At 41.6% G+C, this 10735-nt stretch overlaps 1 non-coding gene across 1 annotated transcript; it reads right to left on the minus strand.

Annotated features, from left to right (window-relative positions):
* Positions 1-6605: 6605 nt before the first annotated feature.
* Trnat-ugu (transfer RNA threonine (anticodon UGU)) lies at positions 6606-6679 on the minus strand. The gene has a single exon. It is a non-coding gene; the product is annotated as a tRNA-Thr (tRNA).
* Between the last annotated feature and the right edge of the window lie 4056 nt (positions 6680-10735).

Raw genomic sequence — 10735 nt, forward strand, 5'->3', positions numbered from 1 at the left:
TCGGAGTGGCCGAGCGGTTCTAGGCGCTACAGTCTGGAACCGCGCGACTGCTACGGTCGCAGGTTCGAATCCTGCCTCGGGCATGGATGTGTGTGATGTCCTTCTGTTAGTTAGGTTTTAGTAGTTCTAAGTTCTAGGGGACTGATGGCCTCAGAAGTTAAGTCCCATAGTGCTAGAAGCCATTTGAATTTGGAGTACATCTGAAATTACTGTTAAAAATAACACGTTCTACTTGCTAAGAACTTTTCAGTCTAGTCATATGTATTTCTTCACACTGGTTGCTCCCAAAAGTAATTCATATATTCTTCTCACTCAGTGGGCTCCCTATTACGAAGATGTACTGATGGGCAAGAAATAGGTTTCACTGATGAAATCGCTTAAGAAAGAACAACAACGACGGCACGGTATGAACGCAGCCTCCCACAGTGCTCTGTACAGTGTCATTGCAACTGGGCTTTGTGTTAAGACCTTGTAGTTCTTAAGGTCACATCCAAAGCATATACGTTTTCGTTGCCTTGATTTGTACATTTTTTTACTATGGCAGCTGTCGGCATCGTGCAGTATTCAGACCGGGCATGTGATATTGATTTATTACGTATATTGTTGGCTATTAAACATCCATTGTTAAATAAATCATAGCTTCATTTGTGACGCAACACCCTATGTGCGAAACTATAGCTTGCAACCGGATTTGAAATAATGTCTTTGGCTCGAAATTAAGTACGTAACGGCCCATCGCGAGCCGGTGAAAACCGTTCCCCTCGACTGGCAATATTAAATGAATATAAATAAATTGATACAATATGATTCATTGAATTAGAACACACTGTAATTCACAGATTCCAATAATATTTTAATACAAGCCCTTTGGCGGCTGAAGTCTGTTGAGAGAGCAACGAAAACTGGCACCCGACGTATACAACGCTTCATTATATTCCACTAAGTGAAGAGCAAAGTTAATTTGCTTCACTTTGATTGGGAGAAATCCAATCTCGTGTGCACTCGTAATCAGTATATATTACGAAAGTAAGTGTATATTGTGCATGCCGCTAAAACTGCGAAACGAGTCCCGATACAATCAAGGGATTTGTACGGTATGGGAGCCCTCTATCCCCCATCCATGAAGAACATTCCAGTTTTTACCTAAGAGGCGTGCTTTTGAAGACATACGGAGTAGAAAGTTTCGTCCTCTAGAAATTTCTAGAAGATTCCAGGACATCCTAAATTATTCGAGAACATTCCACAACACTCGAGAAAATTCGAGGGAGTTCCACAACATTCCAAAATGTTCCGTAAAGTTCCACAATTGTCGGGATGTTGTGAAATGTTCGGAAATAGTCTGGAACATTCAGGAAGATTACAGAATGTTTTGGAATATTCTGGAACATTGTGGACCATTCGAAGCCTTTTTGATATGTTCTGGAATTTGCTACTAGTGGAGCTATCCTTTGTTAGGGGTATATAAAGCAGTGAGTGAATAAAAGCAAACAGTGAAGTATGAGTAGTCAAAGTAATACAAAGACTGAATATAAATCGAAAATAAAGTCGGAAAAGTGTGTCAAGTGTACTTGGTATATTTGTTAATGAAAAGGTGATTTGATTAATACACTACTGGCCTTTAAAATTGATACACCACGAAGATGACGTGGTACAGATGCGAAATTTAACCGACAGGAAGAAGATGCTGTGATATACAAATGGTCAGCTTTTGAGAGCATTCACACAAGAGGCGACACCTACAACGTGCTGACATGAGGAAAGTTTCCAACCGATTTCCGATACACAAACAGCAGTTGACCGGGGTTGCCTGGTGAAACGTTGTTGTGATGCCTCCTGTAAGGAGGGGAAATGCGTACCATCACGTTTCCGACTTTGATAAAGGTAGGATTGTAGCCTATCGCGATTGCGGTTTATGGTATCGCGACATTGCAGCTCGCATTGGTCAAGATCCAATGACTGTTAGCGGAATATGGAATCGATGGGTTCAGGAGCGTAATACGGAAAGCCGTGGTGGATCCCAACGGCCACGTACCACTAGCAGTCGAGATGACAGGCATCTTATCCGCATGGCTGTAACGGATCGTGCAGCCACGTCTCTATCCCTGAGTCAACAGATGGAGAAGTTTCCAAGACAATAACCATCTGCACGAACAGTTCGACGACGTTTGCAGCAGCACGGACTATCAACTCGGAGACCATGGCTGCGGTTACCCTTGACGCTGCATCACAGACAGGAGCGCTTGCGATGGTGTACTCAACGACGAACCTGGGTGTACGAATGGCAAAACGTCATTTTTTCGGATGAATCTAGGTTCTGTTTACAGCATCATGATGGTCGCATCCGTGTTTGGCGACATTGCGGTGAACGCACATTGGAAGCGTGTATTCGTCATCTATTCGTCATCACCATACTGGCGTATCACCCGGCGTGATGGTATGGGGTGCCATTGGTTACACATCTCGGTCACCTCTTGTTCGCATTGACGGCACTTTGAACAGTGGACGTTACATTTCAGATGTGTTACGACCCGTGGCTCTACCGTTCATTCGATCCCTGCGAAACCCTACGTTTCAGCAGGATAATGAACGACCGCATGTTGCAGGTCCTGTACGGGCCTTTCTGGATACATAAAATGTTCGACTGCTGCTCTGGCCAGCACATTCTCCAGATCTCTCACCAATTGAAAACATCTAGGCAATGGTGGCGTCACAATACGTCAGTCACTACACTTGATGAACTGAGGTGTCATGTTGAAGCTTCATGGGCAGCTGTACATGTACACGCCATCCAAGCTCTGTTTGACTCAATGACCAGGCGTATCAAGGCCGTTATTACGGCCAGAGGTGGTTGTTACGGGTACTGATCTCTCAGGATCTATGCACCCAAATTGCGTGAAACTGTAATCACATGTCAGTTCTAGTATAATATATTTGTCCAATGAATACCCGTCTATCATCTGCATTTCTTCTTGGTGTAGCAGTTTTAATGGCGAGTAGTGTATTTTATACAATTCCTAAATGTGAAAGAGGAGGAGATCTTCCCAGTTCTGATGCAAACTGCGACAAAGAAAAAACGGCGGAAAAGCGAAACAGACAAAGAGCGCGATTAGGTTTCCAACGAACGAGGGTGAGCACCAAGAGAAGCACAGAAATCGAAGAACAACCAAATGAACAGACTGAAGAATCAAAAATTTTGAGACTATCTTGTAATAAATGACTGCGGACTAAGCCATCCATGAATATATCATCCTATGAGAAGCTCGAACAACGAAAAGTAAATAGTAAACCTAACAAATGAAGCATTCCACTAAGACCCGACGAAAGAATATAAGAAACACAAACACGTCGTAATAGGAAAAATTCATAACATCTGCCAATTTGGCATGGAGAAAAAATTAAATAGAGAAATACCAGGATCCTGTTGCACGAATGGAAAAATTAAATTAAGACCACTGGAAGCACCTCTGCAGGAATTTTTACATTACATGAAAGGGAAAACTCTAGAATTAAAACACTTTCTTCAAAATATATAAGCGTGCAACACCTGCTTACAAATGATTTCTTTCGGTGCCGCTTCAATCAACGCTAACGGAGATGAAATCGATTATGTTTTTTTTTTTTTTCATCCAAGGACAAATCTATTGCAACATGGGATCATTACTACCACTATCCAACGAAGACTATAAATTTCTGCAAGTACATTTAATCGGAAATGAAGAAACAGAAATCAATCAGCGATGCACAAATATTAGTGGACTGAGACGAGAAGTAGCCCGAGATGTACACAGGATCAAACACGAATATAATAAAATGATTCACATATTCAAAACAGCACTAGACCGAAGATTTATGATGGCTATAACTTTATAATTCGACAAAAGACCACATGGAGAAAACGAACATCGATTAGTTACGCACCACAGATAGACGAAGTCGCCATCGTAATTGTGCGCAATGAAAACGCAAGTCGTGTTGTAATTGCACAACGAAGAAGAGAAGGACTACAATCAGCGATCTCTATACAACCTGTATGTAGAAGTCTGGTCTCTGAGTACAGAACTGGAGCATGTCAGCAGATTTATATGCTTTATATCGTCCGCCATGTTGTAATCTGGCAAACAAATTTCCATCGGTCTGTACGTGACAAAGAATTTCAGGTTGATTTCTTGTTATGAACTTTATGTCAACATATGATGTTATAGGCTGAAGTGGAAGCGGAACAAAAAAGTATTTTCTTTTCGTGTTCTAGTGATATTTCGTAGCAGCCACGTTGTAGTTTGGTAAGAAACGAAATATGAGCATATATGGCTGGTACCATCAGAGTGCTGAAGTTATACATCCAGGTAGTATAGAGCTCACCGACTATCACGCATTAATGAGACACAGTATTCATATAATGCTCTTCAATATCCATCTATATTTCTGCACAGAGAGGAAGGAAATCATTTTAATGTGAAACAAATACTACCCAAAACAGGCATAGAAACAAATAAAAAAGTCACTTTAAAGAGGTTCTTTGATTACCGCTTAATGATCAGAGACAATAAAACATACAGTAACATTCTCAACATTCGCCGTTTATTCCAACAGTTTCTTGTAGATATGCGTGCAAAAAGTAGAAGCGGTACGGATGCTTCACATAAAATTGAATCAGAAGAAGCTAGGCATGGAAGAATACATCCACCTTCGAGACGCAATCATAAATGACGGAAACATTGAGATATTTGAACAATGGTAATCTCACTCTGATCACATACAGGAAGTTCGAGACACATGCACGAATACACTCGACACCATGAGCTACATAAGAAAATATGGACGACCCGATCTCTTTATAACATTCACATGCCACTTGTAGTGGCCAGAAATGAAAGAACAACTGTCATACAGACAAGCCACCTTGCGTCGGCATGACATAACAGCCGACTTTTTCGACAAATACGAATGATATTTATTACAAAATACCACGTCTCTGGAATTGTTAGATGCTGGATGTACACAATCGAATGTCAAAAACGAGGACTGCCTCATTCACATGATCTCATATGGCTACACGACAGAATTCATCTAAAGGATCTCGACAAAATCATCCAAGCTGAATTTCCCAATCCACAAGAAGCTCCGGAACTGTACGACATAGTTGTGAAAAATACGGTTTACAGACCATGTGGGCCATTAAACCCCAATTCGCCACGCACGATTGGTGGAAAATTTACAAAAAATATTCAAAACCATACTTGGGTGACTCAAAAACCGGAGTTGATGGCCATCCAAAATATAAAATGCGATCACCCAAAACCAAAATGTTCAAAGCACACATAAACGTAGAAGACGACAGTTCAGTGAAATTCATAAAATATGTCTAAGTATGTGAACAAAGGTAGTAACAAATAACCAAAGATAGCGAACAAAAAAACAGAAACGACGAGAACCTCATGTACCAGTTTCGGAGATACATCAACAGTAATGAAGTAGCATGGCGGATTTTCGGTTTTCCCATACAGGAACGCGAATCAACTATGCAACGTCCAAAAGTTCATTTGGAGAATGGACAGAGAGTTTACAAATGACACTGCCAGAAAAACTGCGTGCGAACCACCTCACAACACAACATTAACAGCTTTTTACCAACTGTGCTAAACGGATCCATTCGCGAAAACATTACTATATGTCGACGCCCCTATCTATTAATCGTGGTTCGTAACAAACATCTTTCAACGACGAAAACAAGGAATTCTAGTAGAAGATCATCCAAGAATCCTAAAAACTATCGCACTAAGCCGAGCATAAACCTCAAATCCGAACAACGCCGGATGATTCAATCTCCGGATGTTGTAACACGAAATACGGGGACCAACAAGTTTCACAGATCTCAAGACTGTTGACAGTTAACTGTGCCAAACGTACAGAAAAGAGTGACAACACTGAGGACTACCGGAAAACGACAACCACTGGGAATTAACACTACAAGAAACCTCACTCACAGCCTCAGTTGAACAAATGGCAGATTTATTCACCACAATTCTAATGACATGTAATCCAGCGAATCCAAAAGAGCTATGGGACTCCTTTAAGGAGAGTACCAAATCCGTCAAGTTCATCCTGAACTGACCTTCGAATTCAACGATGACATCTTCAATGTAACTCATTCCCCAGGAACATAGATGTTTAGCAGTAAACAGCCAGACCTTAGTACAACTTGGGATGCAAGCACCACGAAAAGAGGCTATGTGTATGCTGAAGTACGAAATTACAAAGGAAAAAAGTTACAACATCAACGAACTACTTCAATACATTGCTCACAACAAACCACTCATTAGTGACAATCAAAGGGAAATTTACAACGTTATCATGGAGCGTATCGACAACAACACTGGTGGAATTATTTACTTGGACGGACCAGGCGGCACCGGGTAAACATTTCTAATAAATCAATTGCTGACGAAAACAGTATTCAACAACACATCACACTTGCACTGTCATCATCTGGTAAGCATCTGGACGGGATGAACTTCGAAGGCAAGTTAAAATTATCTGATGACTAACTGACAACCTCAGCTGCCGACAGGTGTTGTTATACCTCGATGTGGACAGCTGCAAATGTGTGCCCCGACCGGGACTCGAACCCGGGATCTCCTGCTTACATGGCAGAAGCTCTATCCATTTGAGCCACCGAGGACACAGATGAATAGCGCGACTGCAGGGACTTATACCTTGCACGCTTCCCGTGAGACTCACATTCCCAACTGTCCACAATTCTACATATGTATTGTACCTTATAGACATTTGCCCACCTACTCATCACTCGTCAGGGCACACATTTTCAGCTGTCCACATCGAGGTATATCAACAACACCTGTCGGCAGCTGAGGTTGTCAGTTAGTTATCATTTATTCCAGGGAAAAGCTGCATGGTCATCAACAATAACTGTTCTTTCGAGAACAAGTTACTGTCTTCGTATATATAGTTAAAATTATCTTCTGGGACGAATTCACAATGGCACATAAAACGTCACTCGAAACCACGGACAGAACGTTCCAAGACTTGCGCTGAAACTCTGAAATGATGGGAGTAGCTCTACTCATATTCTCAGGAGATTTTCGAAAAACACTTCCAGTTATCCCCAAGTCAACACCAGCAGACGAGATCAATGCATGCTTAAAAAAATCACATCTCTGGCCACACCTACAAAAAAAACTGTGACTTACAAAAACCATGAGATCTGAATTATCGAAAGACGAAACAGCAGCACATTTTGTTCAACACCTTTTACAAACAGGCGAAGGCACATATCCTACTGACCAGAAGATCGGCATCACTCAACAGTGATTTCTGCAACATACCCACTGCTGAAAACAAACTCATCGACCAAACTGATCCAAACATTGTTCAAAACTATATAAATCCGAACTGGCTATTTGAAAGGGCAATTTTGGCAACTACGAGGGCAGTTCAATAAGTAATGCAACACTTTTTTTTCTAAAACAGGGGTTGTTTTATTCAGCATTGAAATACACCAGGTTATTCCCCAATCTTTTAGCTACACAACACTATTTTTCAACGTAATCTCCATTCAATCCTACGGCCTTACGCCACCTTGAAATGAGGGCCTGTATGCCTACACGGTACCATTCCACTGGTCGATGTCGGAGCCAACGTCGTACTGCATCAATAACTTCTTCATCATCCGCGTAGTGCCTCCCACGGATTGTGTCCTTCATTGGGCCAAACATATGGAAATCCGACGGTGCGAGATCGGGGCTGTAGGGTGCATGAGGAAGAACAGTCCACTGAAGTTTTGTGAGCTCCTCTCGGGTGCGAAGACTTGTGTGAGGTCTTGCGTTGTCATGAAGAAGGAGAAGTTCGTTCAGATTTTTGTGCCTACGAACACGCTGAAGTCGTTTCTTCAATTTCTGAAGAGTAGCACAATACACTTCAGAGTTGATCGTTTGACCATGGGGAAGGACATCGAACAGAATAACCCCTTCAGCGTCCCAGAAGACTGTAACCATGACTTTACCGGCTGAGGGTATGGCTTTAAACTTTTTCTTGGTAGGGGAGTGGGTGTGGCGCAACTCCATTGATTGCCCTTTCGTTTCAGGTTCGAAGTGATGAACCCATGTTTCATCGCCTGTAACAATCTTTGACAAGAAATTGTCACCCTCAGCCACATGACGAGCAAGCAATTCCGCACAGATGGTTCTCCTTGGCTCTTTATGGTGTTCGGTTAGACAACGAGGGACCCAGCGGGAACAAACCTTTGAATATCCCAACTGGTGAACAATTGTGACAGCACTTCCAACAGAGATGTCAAGTTGAGCACTGAGTTGTTTGATGGTGATCCGTCGATCATCTCGAACGAGTGTGTTCGCACGCTCCGCCATTGCAGGAGTCACAGCTGTGCACGGCCGGCCCGCACGCGGGAGATCAGACAGTCTTGCTTGACCTTGCGGCGATGATGACACACGCTTTGCCCAACGACTCACCGTGCTTTTGTCCACTGCCAGATCACCGTAGACATTCTGCAAGCGCCTATGAATATCTGAGATGCCCTGGCTTTCCGCCAAAAGAAACTCGATCACTGCCCGTTGTTTGCAACACACATCCGTTACAGACGCCATTTTAACAGCTCCGTACAGCACTGCCACCTGTCGGAAGTCAATGAAACTATACGAGACGAAGCGGGAATGTTTGAAAATATTCCACAAGAAATTTCCGGTTTTTTCAACCAAAATTCGCCGAGAAAAAAAATGTGTTTCATTACTTATTGAACTGCCCTCGTAAAAATAACACTGTCGACGATATCAACTTTAATGTTCAAAATAAAATTCCAGGCGAAGAGAGCGCATGCCACAAATCGATGGACACGATGGTAAAAGTTTAAGAAAGTGTGAACTTCCCTACGGAATTTCTAAATTCTTTGCAAGTACGAGGGATGCAGTTACAATTCCTTCGACTTAAAATTGGATCTCCGATCATACTACTCAGAAATCTCAATTCACCAGAACTATGTAATGAAACAAGTATGACCGTAAAACAGCTATAGAATAACATTATCGAAGCCAGACTTATGACTGGAAAGTACGATGGACATACGCTATTTATCCCGAAGACCACTGATCTATACTGAAGTGCGATTCCAATTTAAAAGATTGCAATTTACAATGAAATAAGCCTACAATTTTACAATTAAAAAGAAATAAGGACAAACTTTAATATATTGCGCCATCAACCTCAACGACTCTGCTTGTCTCACGGTCAACTACACGTAGCTTGCTCTCGAGATGGAAATTCGAATAATTTCTTTAAATATACCCCGGATAATAAAATGAAAAATGTTGTTTATAAACAAGTATTGTAAATAATTAGAATTTTTTCAATAAAAAAATACCTCTTATGCATTAACAAGTATTGTAAATAGCTAGAATATGTTTTCAATAATTTTTCTGTCTCTCATACATGAAAGTTTATCCTCTTATTTCAATTATCACACAAATCTCATATAAACTGCCTGAGTGAAATCGGGTACTGCAGCTAGTATTAAATAAACAGGGTCCGTAAATTCCTCGTTCACATGGCACTATCCCTTCATTCAGCAGCCTACGGAGTCGTGTAAACCAAAGATGTACGGACACCGGTTATCCAATACTGGCTCCTGCTCCGACTTCACTCGAGATTGAGTTCCTCGCAACTTACGTCGTTGAAGGGGCTTGAGGATGATATAACGGAACACCGTTAGTGATTATAAATTAAAGCAAAAACGACAGCTGTACTGTCATTTCATATTTCCACTTTCGTCAGGACACTTGACGGAAACTCTGTAATTAATAGCACAAAACGCTTGGTGAAAACACTTAAGTGTCTTACTGACTTCTCTCGCAAAACTTCTGACTTTCAACTTTGCGCCTCTGTTGCCCATAAAATAAGAAGATTAATTTCTCTGTATTGTGTCGCCACGTGAAGTCCTCGCTCCAGCATCCACAAGCAGGAAGTGTTCACTCCACTATCCCCGAAGTGTCCCTTTTTCTCCCTAGACAACAATTCTCGTCCAACCCTACCATCGTGTGTTCCCCCGCTACCACAGTATTTAGCCTATAACCGGCTGTCGCTTTCACTGCCTCGATTTCAGCCGTGGCGGCACTAGTGAGGTAAATGTAAAATTTACAGTCTTCGAGTATATTTCTCGGTTTTCACCAACGAAGTCTTCCATGAAGTATGCTGAAACGCACATTAATTTGATGCTATACGATAGAAATACTCACTTGCTCCTTACAGAACGTTAAAGCAATAGCTTACAACATCGATAAGTTAGTCTTTTCACAACTAGTAAATTAACGTACACAAAATTATAGTGTAATTACTAGTATGGTTCATATCATCTGACTAATAACTTATTTCAAATCAACCATTTCCTCAACATAGCGCTATTGCTACGCGTTTACGCAATAATTCTGCAGAGATCCTGCTGTTGTGTAAAGGCTTTGGGATGTACTGTAGGTAATGAGATTTAGATTTCATATGTTATTCAGTGTGTCAGAGCTGAATTTCCATCTCACTGTTGGTAACTTGACATTTTATGCCTATATCTTTTTTAAGTCCACAAAATGCATTTGTGGGGATTTTCCTCCACGCGTTTGCATGTCTGAGCAGCCAGATACATAGGTGTACAAAACTTGAAGGCGAAAGTAGCTTTCGCACGATGTGTCACTACCAAGTAACATAGCTGGATGAAACT

The sequence above is a fragment of the Schistocerca serialis genome, chromosome 1, assembly GCF_023864345.2.
Source record: "Schistocerca serialis cubense isolate TAMUIC-IGC-003099 chromosome 1, iqSchSeri2.2, whole genome shotgun sequence".
NCBI lineage: Eukaryota > Metazoa > Arthropoda > Insecta > Orthoptera > Acrididae > Schistocerca > Schistocerca serialis.